This window comes from Dama dama, chromosome 14 (genome assembly GCF_033118175.1).
Source record: "Dama dama isolate Ldn47 chromosome 14, ASM3311817v1, whole genome shotgun sequence".
Taxonomy (NCBI): domain Eukaryota; kingdom Metazoa; phylum Chordata; class Mammalia; order Artiodactyla; family Cervidae; genus Dama; species Dama dama.
In genome coordinates, this window is record NC_083694.1 from 61897686 (window position 1) to 61924010 (window position 26325).

Genomic DNA, 26325 nt, shown 5'->3' on the forward strand with positions numbered 1-26325 from the left:
AACTCTTTTGCTTTTTCAGTGATCCAACGGATATCGGCAATTTGATCTCTGGTTCCTCTGCCTTTTCTAAAACCAGCTTGAATATCTGGAAGTTCACAGTTCACATACTATTGAAACCTGGCTTGGAGAATTTTGAGTGTTACTTTGCTAGCATGTGAAATGAGTGCAGTTGTGCAGTAGTTTGAACATTCTTTGTCATAGCCTTTCTTTAGGATTGAAATGAAAACTGACCTTTTCCAGTCCTATGGCAACTGCTGAGTTTCCCAAATGTGCTAGCATATTGCATGCAGCACTTTCACAGCATCATCTTTTAGGATTTGCAATAGCTCAACTGGAATTCCATCACTTTCTCTAGCTTTGTTCGTAGTGACACTTCCTAAGGCCCACTTGACTTCGCACTTTAGAATGTCTGGCTCTAGGTGAAGGATCACACCATCGTGGTTATCTGGGTCATGAAGATCTTTTTTGTATAGTTCTTCTGTTTATTCTTTCCACTTCTTCTTAGTATCTTCTGCTTCTGTTAGGTCCATACCATTTCAGTCCTTTATCGTGCTCATCTTTGCATGAAATGTTCCACTGGTATCTCTAATTTTCTTGAAAATATCTGTAGTCTTTCCCATTGTATTGTTTTCCTCTATTTCTTTGCATTGATCTTTGAGGAAGGCTTTCTTATCTCTCCTTGCTATTCTTTTGAACTCTGCATTCAATCATTTGATGCTGGTTTTGGGGGGTTTTTTGGGGGTGCGGAGGTTGGGTTTGGAGTCTTGGTATGTATTTCCTAGATTTATATGTATAACAGCTTTGGACTCACTATTTCCAGATATCTTTGTATAAATAAGAAGACTTTTCTATCAAGTGACACATGTCATCAGTGGGTAAACTTTTGATTTCAGTCTTATCTATAGAATTAAAGACTGAGTTGAAACATGCTTTTCTAAGTCACCAATTCCTGAGTGCAATCAAGTGACAAGATAAGAAACAGAGCATTCTAATAGGCTTTAGTGGAAAAGGAGAATGGAATCAAGTTTTAGGCGTGCCCTCTTCCTCCCTGTTGAGTTTGTTAGAGCTTCTGTACCTGTCTCCAGTGCATTACATTTCCAGTAAACGTCAGGACATCCGGTGGCAGGAATGAAGACCTAGAGGTTAGGAGACATCTTTGATGAGAGGATATGTTCTAAACCTACCAGAGCTTTCTTTGGAGCAGTGGCATTCAGCTGGTGAGCATTGGGAAGTGGCGCTGACCCACAGAATATGCCATGGTTGAAGCAGTCCCCTGGAGGACTGGTGTTCTCCAAAGCATTGGATTGATTGACAGTGCTGAAACAAACCAGAGCAGCCTGCAGTTTCTTCAGTACCTGTAGGTCAACAGGAAAACTTAAGTGCTCAAGACCACCATCACCATAAGCCTATGAGGAACAAAAGGCATGTGAATGAACATTGTAAACTTTGACTCAAGGATGTTTATTCTAATAAGATACATGTGCTGTGCTATGCTCATTTTGTGACCCCATGGATGGTAGCCCACCAGGCTCCTCTGTCCATGGCATTTTCCAGGCAAGAATGCTGGAGTGTGTTGCCATTTCCTTCTCCAGGGGATCTTCCCAACCAGGGGATCGAACCCACGTGTGTCTTGCATCTCCTGCATTGGCAGGCAAATTCTTTACCACTGAGCCACCTGAGAAGCCAAATAAAATATATAATTCTCATCTAGACACTCTCATAATTAGGAACCCTCAAAGAGTTGATTTAAAGTCGTCTTTTAAACAAATACAACCATGTTTACTTAGCCCATGACTGTAGAGCAGCTAATATAATAGCAAACTGACTTTTCTGTTTAAAGGTTTTTCTTGGTGATCGTAGGAATAACTGTTTATCTTTTGAGTGCTGTCTCAAATGGAAGGTCAAGTAATTATTTTTGGAAACCAAATAATGCTAAAGACCATGACTTTGAATTGAACCAATCTCCCAAGTCCTTTAAACATTCCTAGCACTCTTGAGAATAAGGCAAAGTAAACTGACAAGAGTCAAGCTAGTATTACATAGAGTCAAGCTTGACAAGGCACCTGTCTTCCCCTCCCCTCCCTCCCCTCCCCTCTCCTTCCTTCAGGGTGCCGATCGGATTTGCGCTAGTCTGGGGCTGGAATGAATTGTGAAGGTGGGGCATTGAACTTGAAGGAGTCCTGGTTCCCAAACCAGAGTGAAGATAGGGGTGGTCCTAAGAGCATCTGATTTAGACGAGAGAGACCTCACCCTCGAGCAGCTTCATAAGTGTCACTTTAGCACAAGACTCATCCCCAGAGAGTCCCAGCTTCTAGCTCAGTGAGTGGTCTCATTCTCCCTTCCTGTTCTCTCATGCCTGTGACATTGACACCAGCCTCATGTTCCTCCAGATAACAAGAGACAGCATCGGGACCTCAGACGGGATCTACCTTAACCAGAGCCTTTCAGTATCTGAAGGGAATAACCTCCACGTGAGCTTTAGTTTTGGGGATTCCATCCTCTTAAATGTGTTGTGACACAGAGGGAACAGGAAGGAAGAATGCTGTCTCTTCGCTGATCTTGGAAATCATCCTTCGTCCAACTAGTATTTTTGTGTTACTTGAGCCAGGCACATACAGGGTCTTAAAGATTCTCCTGGCCCTGTGGTTAATTTACTTTAGAGTAGAATGGGAGTAGAAAGGATGAGGGATTTGTTGAATAGGCCTTCTAAGATTTAAGTGTTGAACAGAAGCAAAGTTCCTGATTCAGGAACAGAATATTATGAGAACAAAGAAAGGCCCACAAAGTGCTTTGTAAACATAAAGTCCAACACAAATTATAGTGATTATTGTTGTCCCTACTTAAAAGGACACCTGGATTTGTTTCTGAGATTAGTTGCTACTTCAGGTGGAAACAAAGTTAACAAACAGCATTCTTCTGGGTCCAAGTAAGAGTTAATACCTATTCCCCTTGAAGAAAGACATATTATCGAGTGTGTGTGTGTGTGTGTGTCTGTGTGTCTGTGTGTGTGTGTGTGTTGGTTGCTCAGTAGTGTCTGACTGCTTGTGACCCCATGGACTGTAGCCCGCTAGGCTCCTCTGTCCAAGGAATTCTCCAGGCAAGAATACTGGGGTGGTAGCCACTCCCTTCTTCAGGGGATCTTCCCTACCCAGGGACTGAAGCTGGGTCTCCTGCATTGCAGGCGGATTTTTTACCGTCTGAGCCACCAGGGAAGCCCTATATCATCATAGCAGACTTTGTTCTCTCACAGAGAAAGGACAGTGTTCAAGTGTACAGTTTCCCCTGCTATCTGAAAGTAGTGCTGCTATGAAGCCTGTAAGCTGGAATGGTGTAAAGTGAAAAAGCAGTTACCTTAGGACACATCTTGCTAATGGAGGCACACAATAAATTGAGATACAGCACAGATGCTCACAAACACAGTTGAGAACCACAGCAGCTTCATTCTGAGATGCTGAGCGTGGTCCCCGGGAAAGGAGCCTGGTGGCGCCACTCTCCCTGTGCGGGGCACCCACTGCCTTTCTCACGGCTCGAGCGCAACAAATGCTGAATATTCTTTTCCTATTTTCGCCTTTTCCCCGAACAACAAAAATCCTCTTTAGATTTCTTTCAGCATCCAAAACAGATACTAACATAGTTCTTTTGTAAAGGCAAAGTGGTATAAAGCAAACTTTGAGAAAGCAAGGGATCCCTGTACCCATGAGATGTAGAAACCCATGAATTGAAGGTGGATTCTGGAGCACCTACTATTGTCATTCCAACAGCTAAGCATAGCAGAGCATGGCTGAAACCCTCTTTCAAATAGCTTTTCTTCTTTCCATACTAATACACTGACCTGACCATAGGCAGGTGAAGATGGTGTTAGGGGTCTGGTACAACATATTGTTTTTTTTATAACCAGTTTTTAAATTGAAATATAGTTCATTTACAATGTTGTGTTAATTTCAAGTGTACAGAAAAGTGATTCAGTTATACAGACGTATATTTTTTTCAGACTTTATTGCATTATAAGTTATTATAAGATATTGAATATATCTCCCTGTACTGTATGTACAGTAGGCCCTTATTGTTTATCTGTTTTATAAATAGTAGTGTGTATACATTAATCCCAGACATCAGATTTATTCCCCTCCTTCCCTTTCCTTTGGCACCCCATACAATTGTTTTCTATGCCTGTAAGTCTATTTTCGTTCTGTAAATAAGTTCATTTGTATCATGTTTTTTTTTAATTCACATGGAAGTGATATCATATGATCTTTGTCTCTCTCTGGTTTTCTTCACTTAGTATTATTTTCTCTGGGTCCATCCACATTGCTGCAAATGGCATCATTTCATTCCTTTTTATGGCTCAGTCATATTCCACTGTATATATGTGCCACATCTTTACCCATTCATCTGTCATTGGACATTTAGGTTACTTCCATGACCTGGCTATTGTGAATAGTGCTGCTAAAAACATTGGCATGCATGTATCTTTTTGAATTATAGTTTTGTTCGGGTATATGCCCAGGAGTGGGATTATAGGATCTTAACTATTTTTAGTTAACTCTATTTTTAGTTTTTTACAGCATATCTCTTGAATAAATTCCTATTTCAGTGTACTCAGTTCTTACTGTCAGCTATATATTATCTGGGCACTGATGGAAAAAAGAATTAATGAGGTACTGATATAACTTGGGAAGCTCAAGGGGCGACAGACACCTTGTCTGTCTCTAATAGAGGCCCTAATGAAGTCTTTTGGGGAAATGGGAGTGGAACAGTGGACCCTGATTGGGAGATCTGAGGAGATTCACAGAGAGCTGGCATTGCAGCAGGGTCTTGAATGAAAGCAGTTTTCATTGGTATATGAGGAGGGGAAAGGGACTTCGAGCAGAAGGAATCGTATGAGCCAAGCAGAGGGACGTGACCTGATTAGTGAGTGGATTAGGAGGCTGATGGAGCACAGTGTGAAGTGTTTATTGGGTGGTTAATGTGCGTTAGCTGTTTTTTAAATAAACCAGCACCTTAATTTCTGGTTTACAGATAGCCACATTCTTTAGCCAGTTTGCAGCTACAGAATAAATAAAACAGACCTCTGCTCACCTGATTTGAAGATTGAGGTTGTTGATAATAACTTCCCTTTTCCCAGCATTGTTGCAAAGTGTGATCGTTTTTAAATATGCCTTCCTTAGATGCAAAATGTTGTCTTGACCTTCTCTGCCCAGTAAAGCATAGCTTCTGATTTATCCTTTAAAACCTTCCTTGTTTAACTTTGGGAAGTACAACATACTGTACTTTTCTATTTAAAATTTGGGCCTCTTTTCCAAGAACCATACCATGATATTTAAATACAGAATGGAAAGATGCCCTCTTCAAACCCTGATTCTGTTGAATCCACATGGTCATTTTTAGACATTGGATTTATTTGTCTCACTGTTTTAGAATGGGCATTTTTTACTCAAAGGGTCCAGATACAATAGTGGGGTAGGAGGAAATGAGTGACAGGTGAGAGGACTCCCTCCAGCTGACACCAATGACAGTATCTGGAACAATAATAACACAGGCATGTGTCTTTTCTGCAGGTTATTTGTATTTCTTTCTTATCTCCCCTGTGATGCTAAAAATAAAACCAAAGCATATAAGTTTCACTCCTCGGTTGGCAAACTCAGTGAGATAACTTCACCCAAAATTAATAATTTATGCCCTAGAGGTGAGAGTATCAAAAGAAACTGTGATAATGTCTCCAGGAGCCTGGGCTTTGAGTAGTGTCTCTTCTGATAGACTTTGTAATTAATGCTTAATATTAACAGAGATGGAGGACTCACCGGCCTTTAGATTTGTTTCTAAAAGGTTCTTTCTTGGTATTTTGACAGTGGATTCTATACCTGTCGTTCAGAAAAGATAGAAATAAACAACCAGAAATAAAAAATTCATGCACCTTCTTTGGAAAGGAGAGAATGCATTGTTTAGCTTGTCAACATTATAATAGATATATGACGATGCCATTGTTACTGCCTGCTTCATGTTCACAATGCATCTAATTTATTTACTCTGTATGATAATGGATGCCAAATTTCCTCCTCCTTTGAAAATTAAAACAACTGGTAATGACAGATATATTTTCTAAAACTCAATGAGCTGGCTTCATTTTTTTTTTGTTCATGTCAGAGTGTGATGTTATAGTGCAGATTTCCATTTACTGACAAACTTCTGCTCATAACTAGATCATTTGAGGGCATGCTTGATTGGAGGCAAACCTTTTTTTTTGTAATACGTTTTGGATTTGTGTAGTTGAGGGCACTTCAACCAGAAACAAGACAGGAATCTGGTGACTAAAACTGGAAGATGAGGTTTAAAGGTTGGTCTCAGAAACAAGGCAGAAGAAAGACAAATATCACTCAACATCGCCTATGTGTGGAATCTAAAAACATGATACAAATGAGCTTATTTACAAAATGGAAACACAGACTCACAGACATAGAAAACAAACCTACAGTTACTAAAGGGGGGAGTGGGGGGGGATAAATTAGGATTTGGGATTAAAATATACACACTACTATATGCAAAATAGATAAGAAACAAGGGCCTACTGCATAGCACAGAGAACTATATTCAGTGTCTCAGAACAACCATAAAGGAAAAGAATCTAAAAAGGTATATATTTATGGGGGGCGGGGGCTTCCCTGGTGGCTCAGAGGGTCAAGCGTCTGCCCGCAATGTGGGAGACCTGGATTCGATCCCCAGGTTGGGAAGGTCCCCTGGAGAAGGAAATGGCAACCCACTCTAATATTCTTGCCTGGAAAATGCCATGGACAGAGGAGCCTGGTAGGCTACAGTCAATGGGATTGCAAAGAGTTATACATGACTGAGTAACTTCACTTCTCATATATATGTGCACATAATATGTACAAAAGGTACAATACATATGATATCAGTCTATTTATATGACATCTGAAAAAGGTTAAAGCATTAAATCAGTGGTTTCCACGGGTTTGAGGGAAAAGGAGGGCTGGGTAGGTGAAACACAAGGGAGTTTTAAGGGGAGTGAAACTATGCTGTGTGATAATGTAATGGTAATAGATACCTGACACTATGCATTTATTAAAACTCATAGAACTTTACAACAAAAAAAGTGAACTTTAAATTTATATGTACACATATATATTAATATATCTGAATAACTTTGCCATATACTAAAACTAACAAAACATTATAAATCAACTACATTTCAATTTTAAAAAATTAAAAATAAGTAAATAAATAAAAATAGAAACAAGACAGAAAGTTCCTTATTAGAAGTGGAGTGCAGGCACAGTGCTGGGAATCTAAGTCTCCCAAATGCTTACCAGGGTTCCTTTCCTTCTCCAGAGTCTGAGTTACGTAGAGCCTGAAATGAAAGGCAGGAAACACCAGCTGTAGGCAAAGAATAGAGAATCTCATTACAGTGAAATGCCTTACAGTCCGTGTGGTGCCTTAACACTCACAGTATGTACGCTCACATCAGAGCATCCCCGCTGGCCAGGAGCTGGGGGTCTCGTGAAACAAGATGAAACAACATGGAGCCATTGCATTTGGTTCCCTCCTGTTACTCTCTTACTTAATTGTACTTTTTAAATGAATTTTTCCCTGATTAGAAATGTATTGCTCGCTTGAATTACTTCAAAACATCTTGGAAAAAATATAAAAATGACTAAAAACATAAATAAAATTGGTCATAAATCCTATCACAACTGTTTGTTTTATGCTAAATACGTAGAAGTATAGTCTTCTGAACAAAAATGGACCTGAATTTCTTACAAAGCTATACATAGTCTTACCATATGTGCAACACCCATGCTTCTAGGATATTTGAAAAACTATGATCCCACAAAAATCTTCATGTGAGTGTTGATAGTAGCTTTGTTCAGAATCACCAAAAAACTGGAAGCATGTAAGATGCCCTTCACTGGTGAGTGAACAACCCATAGTACATCTACACAATAAGGTATTATTTAGTGAGAAAAAGAAATGAGCTACTACGCCATGAAAAACATACATGAGTCTTAAGTATACATTGCTCAGTGAAAGAATATAGTCCAAAAGGTACAATACATATGATATCATTCTATTTATATGACATCTGAAAAAGGCTAAAGCATTAAATCAGTGGTTTCCATGGGTTTGAGGGAAAAGGAGGGCTGGGTAGGTGAAACACAAGGGGGTTTTAAGGGGAGTGAAACTATGCTGTGTGATAATGTAATGGTAATAGATACATGACATTGTGCCTTTATTAAAACTCATAGAACTTTACAACAAAAAAAGTGAACTTTTAATGTTTGCAAATTAAAAAAAAAAAATTTTAAGTTGTCAGGGGACCCCACGATGGAATATAGATTGACAAAAGAGTCTAACAGTATCCTAAGTATATGAAATAACCTCACTGAAGGGTGGAAAGGATGGGCTGACCTAAGTAACTGTGGGAAAGATGGACGGAGACTGTAGGACTAAAAGTAAAAGAAACTTTATGTAAGCACAGTACTCTTTTTTTTTTTTTTTGTAGTGGAGCAAAGAACTAACAATTCTGCAAACACCGTTATTAGTGAATCCATGGATGCTGGGTGGTAGAGACAGGTTTCTCACTATTGGAGTGAGAGGTGCTAGAAGGGAGGTGGCTAGAAGCATCCAATGGCCCTGGATTAGAACTGGAGACATCAGTGTGAATTAACATTTAGCCAAATATAGATTTAGATTGATGCATGTGGAAATATTAAGAGATATGTGTATGCGTGCATGCTACTTTGCTTCAGTCGTGTCCAGCTCTTTGCAACCCCATGGACTGTAGCCTACCAAGCTTCTCTGTCCATGGGATTCTCCAGGCAAGAACATTGGAGTGGGTTGCCATGCCCTCCTCCAAGATATGTGTATACTCACTTAAAAACATACACATACATTGTATGGATATGCATGTATTTGTATACATTATGTATATACATGTATTATTGATATATATGTATGTGCAGGTATAGATATGCATGTGTACACACACACACACACACACACACACACAATTTTCTTGCTCTCTTAGCTGAGGAGACAAAGACAATGACAATCCATTTGCAACAATCACAGCCAGTGTCCTGATCTTATTTCGAGCACCGTTCTCCAGAAAAAGAAACCAAGACTTTTTGAACAAATGTTTGATTATAGGGCTGGGCAATGTGTAAGATGATCCTGGAGCATTTTGTAGTACCCAAATCCGGAAGTGCTAACAATATATACACATGATGGTGGGTGTGTCAAAGGGACACAGGAGCCAACTAAAAGAGTTCCCAATGGCCAAAGCTGAAGCAATTTAAGCAACAAAATTAATCATGTAGTTTTAGACTGTGCTATTAATCTGGAGTAGTCCTCAATGCATTTACTGTATACAAATTATAAAAATAAATATCCATGAGTTCATACTAACATATATAAGTAATTGAATAAATAAATGGAGAAGAGTTGATAAATCTCATATGCCGAATAATTCCAAATCATTTATGTATTACTCTGCCCTTAAGGAGGCAGAGCATAACTTCCTACTTCCTAAGTGTGGGCTTAGTGACTTCTTTAGAGAGAATACATTATGGATATGGAGGAAGAAAGGTAACATTACTCTGGAGAAAACTGACAAGCACTGCCCTAGCCAGGTGATCAAAATTAACATCCACAGTTTTAAGTTTATGTTCGTAACATTTACCCTTGATATGATGTGATGAAAATGACCTCTGTGGTCTTCTTCCTCAAAACCCACAACCTCAGTATTAGCATGAGAAAAAAAATCAAACAAATCCCAGTGGAGGGACAGTCTACAAATTACCAGTACTCCTCAAAAGGCTCAGGGTCATCAAAACCAAAGAGAAACAGCCAAGAGGAGCCTAAGGAGACGTGACAACTAAATGTAGTGTCCTGGCTGCACTCCTGGAACAGGAAAAGGATACGAAGTAAAAACGGAAATCTGAATATCATGTCAGTGTTGGGTCATTAATTGTGAAAAATGAATTGTCCTAATGTAAGATGTTACTGATAGAGGAAACCAAATGTAGGGCATAAGGGAACACTTAACTGTTCTCAGCACTTGTCTGTAAGTGTTACAGCATTCTCCATCATCAAATTTAAGTATGAAAACTGAACCTGTCCTAGACACACTGTGAATGTACCATTTGAATATGCCATAATTTAACTAATACTTTAGTGAATAATTTTTCCTAATACTTGGTATCTCTAATCATTTTCTACACATAATCCTATGTGTTGGATTACTGAGAGAGATTTTTTTTTTTAAATATATATGTACACCAAATTACCCTATCTCCAGAAAAAGATCTTTCGCCAACTTACCCTCTCACCACCAAAGTATGGTTGTCCATTTCTCTTGACCCTTTACCACATGGGGAGCTTTATAAGTTTTAGTTGCTGCTACTGTGTATCTTTTGTTTTTGTTATTAGTACTAATGAGTTTACACTTTTAAAAATGTGTTTATACCTTAGAATGTAAGGTCCACAAGACGAGATCCTGTTTGTTTTATTCAGGACCTAACACTAATAATACTAATAAATATTTAATGAATAAATCATATTTAATATGCTTCATTTTTCCCAGAATTTGATATTCTCCTTCTCTTGGGGCTTCCCTCATAGCTCAGTTGGTAAAGAATCCACCTGCAATGCAGGAGACCCCAGTTCTATTCCTGGGTTGGGAAGATCCCCCAGAGAAGGGATAGGCTACCCACTCCAGTATTTGTGGGCTTCCCTTGTGGCTCAGCGGGTGAAGAATCTGCCTGCAATGCGGGAGACCTATGTTCGATGCCTGGGTTGGGAAGATCCCCTGGAGAAGGGAAAGGCTGCTCACTCCAGTATTCTGGCCTGGAGTATAGTCTGGACTGTATAGTCCATGAGGTCACAAAGAGTTGGACATGACTGAGCGACTTTCACTTTCACTTTTCCTTGGATCCTAGCGGGAGAAAAAGCAGGACAAAAGAATTTGTTAATTTTATTCTCATGCATGAATATAAGACTATAAAACTGGATATCTTCATGAGGAATTCCTAAGTAATGGCCTCCTTGGATCTTAGTCAGATAAGTTGGCCCATCCTTTATTACACCAGATTTGAATTTGACCCAAGGTATTGGCCCACAAGAACATTGCATAAGATGGGAAGAATTGTGACCTTTGAGGAATCAGAACATTAGGTGAAATTAATCCCAGATTACTAGTCAGTCACCCACCCATCCATCTGTGCCTCTTTCCAGTTAATTAGGATAAAGAATTGGGATAGCAATATTTTTTAAACAGTTTTGAAGTATTCATCGGTTCTTCCAACAGTGCTCAATTAAAGATATAAATATGGTTGAGCAGCATCTCTTCACTGGCTGCTGGGAGATTTAGGTCATTTAATAGGTTTCAGACTCCTGGAGAAGAACACTCTTAACCCTGTGTTGTGGACTGAGAACATCCAAACTTTCGTGATTCCTGCTTTAATCTCAGGATGATGAGATAACTGAACTGAGATGAAACGCTTTGAAGTTGATATTACTGGTCCCACTTTTTTGTCATAGGAAGTGTTCTCAGAAGTTACTTCTTAAAGTATCTATCAATCTGGGGAGTGCATTAAGATTACCTACTAACAAAACCAGTATTTTCTGAGTTGGAACCATGGTGAACATTTTTTACTCCTTAAATAGTTAGACTCTTCTGCATCTACATTTCTGTAGTACAGTGATATTTTGCTTTATATTAAGGCAAAGATAAACAGACCTACCAGGATAAATGGAAAAAAAAATAGCTTTTATTAAACTTAACATTAGCTATTAACACCTCCTTGGTCTTATTTTTGTATAAATTATGGTTATTATAATAATTATTTTCATATCATTGGTTTCCATGGAAAATTAACTTTCAGTTGTAACATCTTAATTTGTCATCAAATTATCATAAAATGTATACACTGTACTCTTCCTACTTTATTTCAGTATGACTGAATCATAAGCTTCCAGTTTTAGCTATTCGTTTTAATTTTATCCCTTTGTTTCATGGCATCTTTCTATTCTATCATTGGTTTTGTGGATTTTTGTAAACCAAAAAATCATATCAGCATTAAGAAAGATGGGCGTAGGGTCCTGATTGTGTAAGCAGAAGTCATATCAATGCTGTGACATACACAGGAATTTTGTGATCAGATCATGAAATGCATTTAAAAAATCCACAAGAGAAATCTGCTAGTGTTAACTGAACCTCCCTCCCTCCCAAAAAAGAGTTATGGTGGCAGGGTATCTCTGTGTTGCAGGGTTACAGAAGATTATTATTCTTTCTTAAAAATTCCTTTCTGCATTTAACGTGTTTTCCTCCTTAATGAATATTTTTGGGGAAAGGAGATTCTACAAAAAGTATTTAAAACACAAGGCTTTATGTGTTTTAAACAGCAATATCAGTGCTACCCCAAATATTAGTTGCTTTTTTTCAGGAAATGCACATCTCCGAGAGGAGGGAAAAGGACTATTCCCTGAATGTCCATCTCAGTTGAGAACCAGGGGAAACTTCATTCTGCTGTAGGCAGTGAGGTAAATGAATGAATGCAGCCCAGTTACTTTTCAGGGCTTTGTAAACTAGGAAAATAAAAACATTCGCCATGTGGACAGATTGCCTTGCTTTTTAGGAGTTCTTTAAAAGATACAATGAAGGTACTGTTGTGAAACTATTCCCATTATTTAGCAAAGTGGCAGTAATTTAAAATTCTTATTATTGGAGTTAATGACAGAAAATCTGAGTTAACCAAATTGCCCAGGATATGGAATATATTGATCAAGCACCGTCGTTCTTTTATTCTTGCCTTGTTATTGAAAGGTTTTTGAAATATATTTTATTTGCCCTCTTTTTGTTACTAAGTACAAGATTTTGAGCATTAGTAAATTTTTCTTATGTGATTCACTGTCTTGCCTGGCCTTGAGGTCATTGTTCAAAACACTGAAAACTAAACAAAAGATCCAAAAGCTGAGGGGTTTGGCTGAAATCTGGGCTAGCCTTCTGACATCTCCTAGAAAAGTTTATTTTTTATCTAAACATTATTTTCTCCTGTACTTAACCTACAAGTACTTTTGGAGTATCCTTCAGTTTCCAACATTTTATTTTTTTTTACTTTAGGATTGTTGGTGCTGAATTCTCTCTTTGCTCAGGTGGAGTCTGGCAGGTAATGCAAACATGAATCAGTTTATCAGCATTCTGAAGCTGTGCAGAAACTAAATTGTGTTTGGTTACTGCTTTAGAAAATGAGAATTGGAGATACCCTGGTGGTCCAGTGGCCAAGACTCCATGCTCCCAATGTAGGGGGCCCGAGTTCAGCCCTGGATCAGGGAATTAGATCCCACATTGCTGCAACTAAGAAGATCCCACATGCTGCAGTGAAGATGGAAGATTGCAAGTGCCGCAACTAAGAGCTTGCATAGCCAAATAAGTGAATAAATATTTTTAAAAATAAAAATTGTTTGACAGCCTTATGACAAACTAGCTCCAAATATATCTAATCATTCTGCTGAGAACCCACTCTATTTTAGAATGTTTCAGTCAGTTCAGTCACTCAGTTGTGTCCGACTCTTTGCAACCCCATGGACTGCAGCACATCAGTCTTCCCTGTCCATCATCAGCTCCTGGAGCTTGCTCAAACTCATGTCCATTGAGTCAGTGATGCCATCCAACCATCTCATCCTCTGTCATCCCCTTCTCTTCCTGCCTTCAATCTTTCCCAGCAGCAGGGTCTTTTCTAAGAAGTCAGTTCTTCACATCAGGTGGCCAAAGTATTGTAGTTTCAGCTTCAGCATCAGTCCTTTCAATGAATATTCAGGACTGATTTCTTTTAGGATTGATGGTTTGATCTTGCAGTCCTAGGGACTCCCAAGAGTCTTCTCCAACACCACAGTTGAAAAGCATCAATTTTCAGCACTCAGCTTTCTTTATGGTCCAACTCTCACATCCATACATGACTACTGGAAAGGATGGCAAAAATTATATGATATATGTGAAAGTGCCTTAGAACTGTGAAAGTTGGTGCTGGTATCAGATATTTTCAATGTTTATAGTATAGATATTTTAGAATGTTTATATAGGTACATTTTCATAGTCTCTCAGTTCTTTAAAGGAATAACCCTGCAAAAGTAAATTTGCTTACTGCCATGTCAGGGATATATAGTATTTCAATGTATCCCCCCAAACTATCTACTCCCAGTTGCTTGAAAGAAATAGTTGCTTCACCCCACTGAAGAAAACCACCACCACCACTATTCTGATTATCTGTTGATGTTGTATAATAAACTCTGGGGCAAAATGTAGCACTGTACAATAGCAAGTTATTATTCTCTCATGGTTCTGTGGATCAACTGGGTTTAGCTAAATAGTTGATGGCTGGCAGTTTTGGCCATGAGGTCAGCTGGGACTATCCACAAGTACCTACGTCTGACTCTTCCACAGGGCTTGGGCTTCTCACAGCATGGAGGTCTGAGGGTAGTCAGCCTCTCACCTGACAGCTGGCTTCCTAGAGAAAGAGATTTTCTTCTAATTCTGTTTGTCAGGGCAGTCACAGATTCAAGGGCATGAAAATATCATGCCCAGATTTGAGGGCATGAAAATATAGGCTCTTCCTCTTGATGGGGGAGCAGCAAGGTTACTCACACAGCTCAGGGGATGGGAGATACCAGCACGACCATCTTTGGGGACCACAGCCTGCTTCTGCAACCAGCCTGTTCAAATGTTAGGGCGGGTAGGGACCACTTTACGTGAAAAGCTTTGTGGGCAATCCTGCTGACTTCGGAAACCTAGATTGTGTCCTGGGATCTAATTTTCAATTTTAAAAGAAAAATGGACAGAGAAACACAACTACCTCATGCTTATATCCTGAACAAAACACTTCTGTAAGTACCAGATACCCAGAAGGCTCAATGGCTCTAATTATGTTATTCATAAGTCTTCTCAGATAGGATGACATCTAAATGAGCCTACAAAAAGCTGTCTTTGGCATTAAACCTAGCTGAACTACTTTCTAACTGGATCACCTTACTCTTGGTCATAGACCATGGCCTTGATCTCTCCTCTATAAAGTAGGAATAATAATAATAATTCTACTTCCCCTAATTTGAGGAATTAGATGATTTTTATAAAACACCTAGTGTACTGCAGCACATACTTAGTACTTAGTGAAAGATAGTTTGTTTTCCTCTTTATTTTCTTAATTTCTATCTGTCTCATATGCCAAAGCCAGCTACTAGAGAGTTCCAGGTGCTTCTGTGTTTACTAACTTAGGTTTCACTATTTTGTTGAACGTCATCCATAGAATTTTTAATGGAGTTTTCTAACTTAAATTTCATGTTTTTTCATAGTATCAAAATCGACATTAATAATTTTTTACTTTCCTAAAAGTGTTTCCAATGTAGCGGCTGATGTTAGATCATTGTGTTTAAAGTGAAAGGTCTCCATTTTAGTCTTCATGTCTGATTTTCAAGTTTAAATTAGCTCATGTTATTGGAATTTAGAAAAGGACAAAAAAAGCAAATTTATAATGGGTGTTTAACTAGAATTTGTCCTCACTCATAATGAGGAAAAACTGTCTATCTCTAGGCAGCTCTCTTGTCTCAAGAGCCTGCTAATTAGCTAAATGTTTGGCATATCTCAGTAACCCTAGTAGCCAGTCTAATTAAAATTAGCTTTGAACACAGAGTATCCCACATCTTATTTCCCTTCTTGAAGGCCTCTTCTGCAACTGGGAGCTTTCTAATAATAGCTCCTCAGCACTGAACTGATCTCAGGATAAGGAGTGAACATGTCCATGAAATGAATCTTTTTATTTTGTGTGTTTTTAAAGAAGACTTAAGTGGGAGCATTTTTACTTTCTCAGAAGATTCTGTTTTCAGAGAAAAAATAAATCCTTTATAGAGTTAGCACTCACAGTGATTATTGAAGAGAGTACGGAAAAAATTCAACATAGATGGACAAGGAATTTATCCTTTTTAGTTGCTCATTTGTTTTTCATAAAATTCTAGAAGTGCCATGAAATTGAAAGTTTCTTTTTTGTCTTGCACTATATTAGAGCATGCTACAAGTTGAAATATCTTGTCAAGACTGTAAGGAAAGAAAATGTCTCAACCCCATTCATTCAATCAATCACTCAACAAATATTCCTTAATCAGTTACATGACACTTACTGCCCTTGGTTTTGAAGTTTATGAGGCATACCTGAATTTCTATGCTCAAGGAGCTTACTGTTTAGAAGGATTCAGTAAGCCAGTGAGCAGAAATTTCCAATGTGTAGGCTCACAGGCCTAATGGATAAACACATGGTTCTAGACACACTTAACCCAAACTCACTGCATCCAGGAAGTTTTCCTCATAGAGTGATCCCTTGTATGTTCCCATTTAACTAAACTACCTTTAATGTCAAAGTTCTGTGAAAAAGAGAAATATGGGCTCTTGAGTCTCCATCCTTTGTACCTAGCAAATGATGCTTTGATGTAACAAGTGATTCTTGGGAATATCCTCTTGCTGCAAGTGTGTGTTAGCAAGTGGTTATTCGATCCTTGTCATGTCCTGGAAATTGTTCTAAGAGCCAGGAATACACCATATACAAAACTGTATAAAACATGGTCTTTGTTGTTGTGAAACATTATTTGTGAGAAACAAGCTGGTAAAGACATGTAAAAACAATATGGTACACGGTGACTTATAAGCACAAATTCCTAACTAAAAGAGCAGCAGATATGGGAACAATTAATTGTGCCTCTGGAGGTATGGGAAGGTGGAGCCTGGAGGGATGAGTGAGTTGTGAGGAGGACCATTTGAGGAACGGCAGGGGCAGAGGCCTGTGGCTTAGAAGGTCTTGGTGTCAACTCAGAATTCTCCCAGATCTGGAGTGAGGCGAGTATGTCAGGGTTCAAGGTTTGAAAGGCTGTGTGCACCATCCTAACAAAATGGGACAAACTGTCCTGTGGTAACAGAGCCCCTGGCTCTGAACTCTGACAGACCCATGTTCAAATCTTGACTGTCTCCCTCACAAGCATGTTACACAGCCTCTCTGAGCCTGCATATCCTAAGGCCACAATTATAGTACCTACCTAAGGGATTGTTGTGGGCTTCCTAGGTCGCTCAGTGGTAAAGAATTCACCTGCAATGTAGGAGATGCAGTTAGATCCCTGGGTCAGGAAGATCCCCTGGAGGAGGACATGGCAACCCTCTCCAGTATTGCCTGGAGAATCCCATGGGCAGAGGAACCTGGCGGTTGGACCCAACTAAAGCAACCGAGCACACACACAAAGGATTGTTGTAAGGGCTACAGAAGATTAAGCAAGGAAAGCAGTTAGCACAGTGCCTGCCATGTTGGCAAACAATAAATGTTAGCAGTGGCTTTTAGTGCTAGATTTGATCCTGTGGACATTGGAAAGTTATTGAAAATTATTGTTACTTGCTGTCGTCACTGTAGATTACAGAACCTCTTTTTTTCCTTCATCTTTAAATATTTTGATGATTAAACAAGGTAGTTTTTGTAAAGTGGTTAGAAGAGTGCCAGATACATAGTGAGTGCTATTTAAGTGTTTATCACGTAATTTAATTTAATCTCCTAAGGGATAGAAAGATGGTTTTCTCATTTTATAGATGAGTAAGCTAATTTCAGGGAAGTTCAGTTTCTTGCCTAAGGTAGTACAGCTGATAGAGTGGGGAAGCTGTGTTTCATTTCATATTCAACCCATGTTTTGTTTCATGTTATAGTGGTTGCATCTTATAATTTGATTGAAAAAGATATAAAGTCCAACCGTCACAACACATTTTTTATTTTTGTGAATTCTTGTCAGATGCCTTCTGTCTTTGCTCAGGTACAAGTAACAGTTTTTTACAGAGCAGGAGTCATAGCCACGTGTAACTTTGCATTCCAATTTTTTCTTAGCATCATATCATTTTCCATTTTTCTTTGTAGTCATCATGTTAAATTTTAATGGATGTGTAAAAGTACTTTGGGCTTCCCTGGTACCTCAGTTGGTAAAGAATCTGCCTGCAATGCAGGAGACCCCAGTTCAATTCTTGAGTTGGGAAGATCCCCTGGAGAAGGGGTTGGGTATCCACTCCAGTATTCATGGGCTTCCTGGTGGCTCAGACAGTAAAGAATCTGCCTCCAATGCAGGAGACCTGTGTTCGATCCCTGGGTTAGGAGACCTGTATTCAATCCCTGGGTTGGGAAGATCCCCTGAAGGAGGGCATGGCAACCCACTCCAGTATTCTTTCCTGGAGAATTCCCACAGACAAGGAGCCTGGAAGGCTACAGTCCATGAGATCACAAAGAGTCAGACATGACTGAGTGACTAAGGACACACAGAAGTACTTTAGATTGATTTTCCTTAGCTTTAATCCTGATGTTGGGTATTAGTCTATTTCCTGTTTTTCATTATTAAGTGGTACTTGATGGCACTGTAAGCATATCCCCAAATACAGCCATTTTCTTCTGTTGCTTTATTTCCTTACATCCGTTTCCAGGAATATTGAGTTGACTGTTATTCATAGTTTTCTTGTTTTTGACATACATGGCCTGGTATCTTCCACTAGCAGTGTGTGGAGACTGCCAATTTTAATACCACGATAAAGGGGCAGAATTGATAGCCTCTCTAGCAATGAGTGTTTAATATTTTTAAACTCTTGCAAATTTAATTAAGAATAAAAAATGATACCCCACGGCCATTTTATCCTTTTGCATGTTTTGATTATTTATATTTTTTTGAAATGAATTGTCACCTAATGGAATGCCCTCTTTTATGCCCTCTTCTCTTCCCTTATTTTTCAACATCTAATTATTTTTCAACCCTCCATATATGTCTCTTGTGTCAGTTTCTAATGGACTAACCCAATTTTCTGCAGCATTGATTTTAATATTTACTCTATGTAATGACGACCTTATTGCTTCTGCCATAAGTGAGTGGATCCTGCTGTTCCTGTTTCTTTATGAGGATATTTCTTTTTCTTTCCCTGAGAACCAATAACAGCTGTTTCCCAAAAATGTCTAACGTGGTGTGCAGATCTTATTTCAGGAGGGGTGATAATTGCTTCTAAGACTTTCCTAGTTTTTCATTTTTCTTCTGGGTACATAACTTTCTTGTTAGGGCCAGACTTTTTTTCTGTTTTCTTATACTTCCTCTTTGATTTTTGGAGTGTTTAAGGAAATTGACTTTAAATTCTATTTCTACCTGTTGGGAGGTTGGAATCAAGCCCATCAGCGATGCTCTTTTTTCCTCCACTATCCCACCCTTTCAGTAAGCAGCGCTGCAGTTCTTCTAGTTGAGGTTGTAGATCTGACCATTTGAAGGGTCTGGTTTCATCTTGTTCCATCCCAAATGGTTATGACCAATAAGTATCTCCTGAAACAGGCTGGTGGAGCATTTTAAAAACGTTGTGCCATTGATGTGGTAAATTAAAATTTTTCTTCCGAAGTTTTTCAGTTCTTACTACTCCTTGTGGCTGTATAGATTTGATTTATTTATGCATTTATTTAGTTAACTTTGCAGAATATTTTATATAGTGTTTTTTTTTAATTTATAGCAGGAAAGCTTTTCCTTCCCATTCCGATTTTTCCCAGAAGACCAGAATTGGGCATTTGATAATGATAAAGTCTAGAGCCCATGTGGCATCTCTGGCAAGCCAGAGAAAAATAGACATGGGTCATCATCACACTTAACTACCTGTGTGACCTTGGCAATTTAAAAAATATTTCTGAGCCTCAAGTTTAGTTTTTTTCAGGTGAAGCAGTAAAAAGTCATACCTACCTTGCAAGATTGTTGTGAAGATTAAATATGGGAAGTGCCTAACAGGTTGCCTGGCACGTGGCAGGTTTCTAATAAACAACTGTTGCTGTTAGTAGTAGTAGTTGAAGTTTAAAGGCGAGAAAACAGTCAGTTCTGTCATTACATAGTTGTGAATCTTAAGGTGGGAAAGCTGTGACTCCAGATTCACAGGTAAAGGGTGGAGGTTGCTCTTATAGACCAAAACAAAGAAAAACCCCACTGGACCAAGAGTCATGAAAAGGAGGTTCTACCACTATCACTCTGTCTGTGTTCTTGATCAAGTGACTTCACGTTTGAGGCGTTGTCTTTATCCATAAAATGAAGGAATCCTGCGACCATGATGGCTCCCCACTCCCGCCTCTGTCCAAATTCTCTGTGCTTCTTACCACTGTCCGAAGCATTAAAGTTGCCTTTTATTTTTGCTTTTTACTGCATATCTGATCATATTACTCCTCTGTTTAAAAGCTCTTCCTACGATGACTTTGTGTTGCTCTTGGGTTTTGACCCAAGGAGGGGTTGATCCCCCCTCACCACTGCCTTTCTGGGCTCCTTCCCACCCACCAACCTGTATAGCCTGGCCCAGGTCCTTCCTGCATGGAACCTGCATTCCTTCAGTTCCACTTCCCCCCACCACCCCCTTGACTGCTTTCTCTCCCTCCTCTTCCCCTTGACCAGCTCCACCTACCCTTCTATCAGTCCTGAGGTCCTTGCCTCAGCAACGCATTCTCTCACCCCTCCACCATCCTTCCTTGCTCCATACAGTTTTCACTGTAGCTTGAAACCCTCTTCTGCTCCTTTGTCTCCCTTATCACAATGGCAATTAAAGTTACTTGTGTAATATTTGCTGCAGGTCACCTCTGCTTGTTCATGGCTGTTTCCCCAGTACCTGACTTACTGCCTACCATGTCACAGAGCTAAATAAAGATTGGTAGGATGAGTGAATGAATAAATGAATGAACATCATCTTGAACATAATGATAAAAGAGGTACAGGCTTTGATTTTTTACGTTGGATGCACAGGAAGAATGACTGCTTCTGAAACAATTTTAAAAATAAATGTTCTAGCAGGATATTTACAGCTGTTTGTTCTTTCACATAAGAAAGATGCAAAATTAAATTCTGTTGCAGTCGTTTCCAGTAAGAAGCGAGCAGCTCTGCTATATCCAGTCACATTGGGAAGGGAGGATGCTTGGTGGTGGTTAATGGTTGAGCCTTTTCTTCTGTATTTGGAGTCTGTCTTGGCCTTGGAAGTGCATCTGTTGCTTTGCTATATCCAGACCTGCCCTCAGACCATGATACTCAGACCCATGGGAACTGAACTGGTTGCAGAGTGAGTCCATCTGAGAGCAGTGCTCTGGGGGATTACCTGCCAGAGCAGTCCTGAGTCCCTGTATATAGAAGTTTTCAACAAAAGGCAGGTAGTCTGAGCATCAAAAGTATTTTGTGTATTAGAGAAAACCATGTATCCCAAGTTAAGGAATTTAATGTTTTTCTATGTATGGGGAGATGGCAAGAGTCTGGGCTCACTGAAATCATTCCTTTCATATGCATCTCAGCTACCTGGGACCACTGTCCTGTGATTTCTCACATCCTGAGTTCCTCAGTGCTCACCATAGGGAGTGGCTGCAGCCTGATGGCTACCAGATCCCTCAAGTCTTTTTCTCCTTCCTGAGAGTCCAGGAGGGCTAGACTCACTGATGACTGTGACACCATTGTTTACTGACATGACAGGAAATACTCCATTTCTCACCTTTCATTTACATGTCATTCTGTAGTTTATAGAACACTTTCATGGCCACCCAACTCATTGGAATCTCACTACATGGAAGGTACAGCAGGTATTTTCATCTCCATTCTAAACTGATTTTTAAAAGGAAAAGAAAACCTCAGAGGAGTATTCCTTGCCAACAATTGCCTGAGACTTACTTTGGAGTGAGGTGGGATTTAGATTTTAATTTTATGAATGTAAACTGCCTAGAGTTAAGGAGGCAGAAAGCTCAAAGCTGAAATTCAAATCTGGGTCTTCTAATTCCTAGGATAAAGATATCCATTGCCTCTCATGCAGCTTTTCTGCTCCATAAATGTTTTGCCTCTTTCTATCTAAACATAAAAGATGGGATAAAGAGACACTATTATAAATTATAATTTATAATTTCTTTTACACAATTAGTTTTTATTTTAATGACTTAGACTCTACAGTTTAGGATCCTTTCTTTTTTCTTTTATTGCCACTATTGATTGCCACTATTGATCTATTGATTCAGCAAGCATATATTGAATATCTTCTGTGTGCTAAGAACTGTACCAGATGTTCAGAGTAAACTTAGGATATGGGGAAAAAAAAAAACTTAGGATATGATTCCTCTCTTTGAGATTCTCACAACTTAGCAGGGGTTGTGGATACATAAATAATTAAAATAGAGTTAAACCAGTGATATTGTAGAGGTAGGAAAAACTAGGAGAGAGGCCAAGCAAAAAAAATAACTTAAAAAAAAAAAAAATGGAGGGGGTGGGGGCAGAAGAGATTACCCCAGGCAGAAAGTGCAGAAGGATGGGTTCTTAATGTGGAGAATAGTCCAAGATAATTGTCACAAAGAGGAGCAATAGGAGAAGATAGGGCTTGAGAGGCAAGATGGGTAGACTTGAATGTCTTTTGATGGTAAAGCTCGGGCACTCTCTAGGCAACAGGGATTACCTGAAGCAGGTATGTGACATCAGATTTAAAAATATAACTTTAAGCCCAGCATAGGGTGACACTGATATTAATGTGCTCCCTTCTAGCAATTCTGAGTTCCAAATTAGAGATTTTGAAAGCTAGAAGTGAAGTAAAGCAATAATTTGTTGTGGACAAGTGAGCCCCACTGACACAACCTGTCATTTCTGCTGACAGTGAAAACGACTCAGGACAGCTGTGGGGGGGAATCGGAAAGAGGGGTGGATAAAATAGTGGCCTTGCATTCTGACGGCTGGTCCCCTGAGGTCTTGGTTCTGATGTTAGGCCTTGCTATCAGCCATCCAAACACAAGGACAACTAAAATAAATGTTTCCAAAGCATATTCCAAAGGAGAGAAAGAATTCTCGTTTTCCATAAACTACCCAAAGCTTAAACCAACAAGGTCAGATGTTTTTGCTCTTTGAAACAGTTCCCAGCCATTTCACAACTCTTTACAGCATCAGATGCTCAAACCACGTCAAACAGTTTAATTCCTGTTGAATGGCACATGAACACAGCAAATGAGGATGTCAAGAAAGTGGAGAATTGAGAATTGTTTCTTTCCTCCTTTCCTATGAAAAAGTTAACTGAAAGCATGTGTGGTTCAATGGGTGGACTTCATTTTACTTATTTAAGCTTGTGGTTTCTTACATGTGTACTGGAAGTTGGGTGCTTACCCCATCAGGGCCAAATTTCAGTCGCATCTGAAGGCTTACTGTTCCTTCTGAGAAAGAAATACAAATACAATACAACCCACTGATTGTCTCCATGTAGATTCTGGGAAATGTATTTCAAGAATATCTTCCAAGAGTTTGACTGCTTCCTCAATCAAAACCTTCAGAATTTGCCATTGGATTGGAACCCTGGCAATCTGCATTAAGTGAAATAATTTCTATTAATAGGACATGTTGATTATCCTAGGAAACTTGGAGTGATGTAGTTGTTAGCATTGAGTTCTATTGTTCCTTCAGCTGAGTATGACATTAAATCATAAGAAAGAAGTTGTAAGAAACTTTACTCTCGTGCCCATTAACATGAAAGATGAGTAATTTTCCATCATTTTAATGTACAGTCTACAGAGCAGGTAGCTATATGATCATGGACAGACACATCTTTTAGTCTCTCTGGCCTTAGTTTGCTCATCAGAAGTTGAGATTTGAACCAGTTGACATGAAAATAGTTGACACTTTTTTTTTTTTTAAACTTGGTTTTTAACTGTATGAGCTTGTATTATAAACATGTATTTCCCTTACACACAGTCCTTGCAAAAGCCCTCCAGGGCTGCCATGGAAGCTTCTTAGTTTCAGGAACCCAGATTCCCTCTATCCTGTTGCTGTCCTCTGTTCAACACAAAGCTTCCATTTGGTGCTTAAAAATGCTGCCTTAGAGCCTGGCATCTTGCCCACATACCAGCCAATGAGAGACAGGAAAGGGTCAAGGGAAAGACGCATCCATTCCTTAAAAGGCATGATCTAAAAGTAACACACAACTTCCATTCAGACAGCCAGCTAGTCATGTGGTCACAGCTAGCTGTGAGAGGTGTGAGGTGGCTGTCAGATCATATAGTTGTCATCTCCACTGTTCGGGCAGGAGGAGGAGATGCAGATGTCTGAGGACAACTAGAGGTCTCCTGTCATGACATCTGAGATCCTTTCCAGTTTTAAAATACATGATAACCAGTGCAGATTCCAGGTCTAATTACTCATCTGCATGTGAAAAAAATTCAGACCATATCTGTCTCCAGCATGTGCCTGTTTGAAAGTGCGGGTGACCAATGTTCATTGCAGCACTGTTTATAATAGCCAGGACATGGAAGCAACCTAGATGCCCATCAGCAGATGAATGGATAAGGAAGCTGTGGTACATATACACCATGGAATATTACTCCGCCATTAAAAAGAATTCATTTGAACCAGTCCTAATGAGATGGATGAAGCTGGAGCCCCTTATACAGAGTGAAGTAAGCCAGAAAGACAAAGAACATTACAGCATACTAACACATATATATGGAATTTAGAAAGATGGTAACGATAACCCTATATGCAAAACAGAAAAAGAGACACAGAAATACAGAACAGACTTTTGAACTCTGTGGGAGAAGGCGAGGGTGGGATGTTTCGAGAGGAATCGGGTGGAGAGGGAGGTGGGAGCGGGGATTGGGATGGGGAAGACGTGTAAATCCATGGCTGATTCATATCAATGTATGACAAAACCCACTGAAATGTTGTGAAGTAATTAGCCTCCAACTAATAAAAAAATTAAAAAAAAAAAAAAAAGAAAGTGCGGGTGACAGAGGAGGCAGGTAGAAAAGAGCCCAGCATAGGGTGACAGTGTAAAGCCCTTGGAGAGTAGCCTGATGGAGCACATTCTTTGTGTGGAAAAAAAATTACTTTCCCTCAAAATGGAAAGCAGTAAGACATATATTTGTTCCTCTCTATACTTACCTTGGGCTCCCGTGGTTGCTCAGTGGTAAAGAATCTGCCTGCCAATGCAAGAGACCTTGGTCCAATCCCTGGGTCAGGAAGATGTCCTGGGGAAGGAAATGGCAACCCACTCCAGTATGCTTGCCTGGGAAGTCCCATGGACAGAGGAGCCTGGTGGGATACAGTCCATGGGATTGCAAAAGAATTGGACACAACTTAGTGATTAAACAACTAATACTTACCTTATCACTTAACAAGGAGCAAATTAACCAAGATCTTAATTTCTTCTTACTGTTTTCATATCCAAGTTTTGTTTCCATTTAGAAGGCAGAATCAAGTTAGTTTTTGTTGGATACAAATTATTAATTCCCTCCCCTGCACAGCCCAGGATATGGCTCTGTAGAGCAAGGTGGCATTGCAAAAAAGCTGACATATGTTATGACTGATGTTTGAATTAGCCCCAACTGCGTGCTTAACCTTTAAAAGTGGAAGGATCCTGCAAAGCTCCATTTCACAGTGTGTATATTTAACACTGAGGATGTTCACTAAATCTACCCACTCTGAGTCCATGGGGCACTTCTTTGCCCATGAGATAATGTGACTTGCTTTTCCTGATGGAATATGAATAGATAAGCCTTGTATCATGTTTAAGGGACTACCTTAAAATCCAGTGTAGAATTCTACATATTTCATTCTGCCTGCCATGGTGACCAGGAAGGTTCTTGATCCTGATCTCTTGATGCTGATCTCTTTGTATCCCTGAGTGAAGACCTGACGTGGTAACATGGAACAGCTTCCCAGGTGACCTGTGATGGGCATGTAGCATGAGCAGGAAAGAAACTTTGTTTAAAAGCCGCTGAGTTTAGGGGATGTTTGTTACTACAACACAGCCTCTTGACTAATACAAACAGAAATAAAAATGCCCCGCCTATGGATGACAAGCAATGGGAGTGGGGGTCAGTTACAGCTCTATTCATGAAAGTCATTAAACAGAAATGCCTCATTGTTAATAAGTGCCAAAGAAATTCAGTATATAATGCACACATCTTTTTGTTTCTTATAAAAGCTTTTACCCAAATACTCATAAGTAGTGCTCAAAGTATTGTTAACTTAGTTGTCTTTTCATAATAATAAGAATATTTTAAGTAAATTCCAGTTCCTAAACTCTCATCTTAATATAATTTTCAGGGTATAACATATACCACAGTTTTAAAAGAAATTGACAAACTTATAGCATATCCTTGTGTCTGGCAGTTTTCAGTATTATAAGTTATAAAAACTCATAATCTAGTCTTGGAAAAAATTTATTATGCTATAAAGTTATGTTTTGTAGTTCTGAAGTCCTATAATTTGGAGAAGAAATAGTGACTTTTTGATCCATAAATTGTGAAT

At 39.3% G+C, this 26325-nt stretch overlaps 1 protein-coding gene across 3 annotated transcripts in view; it reads left to right on the forward strand.

Moving 5' to 3' along the window:
• The window catches only part of C14H1orf21 (chromosome 14 C1orf21 homolog), a 234267-nt gene that overhangs the window by 132379 nt on the left and 75563 nt on the right, over nt 1–26325 (forward strand). The window lies entirely within an intron of this gene.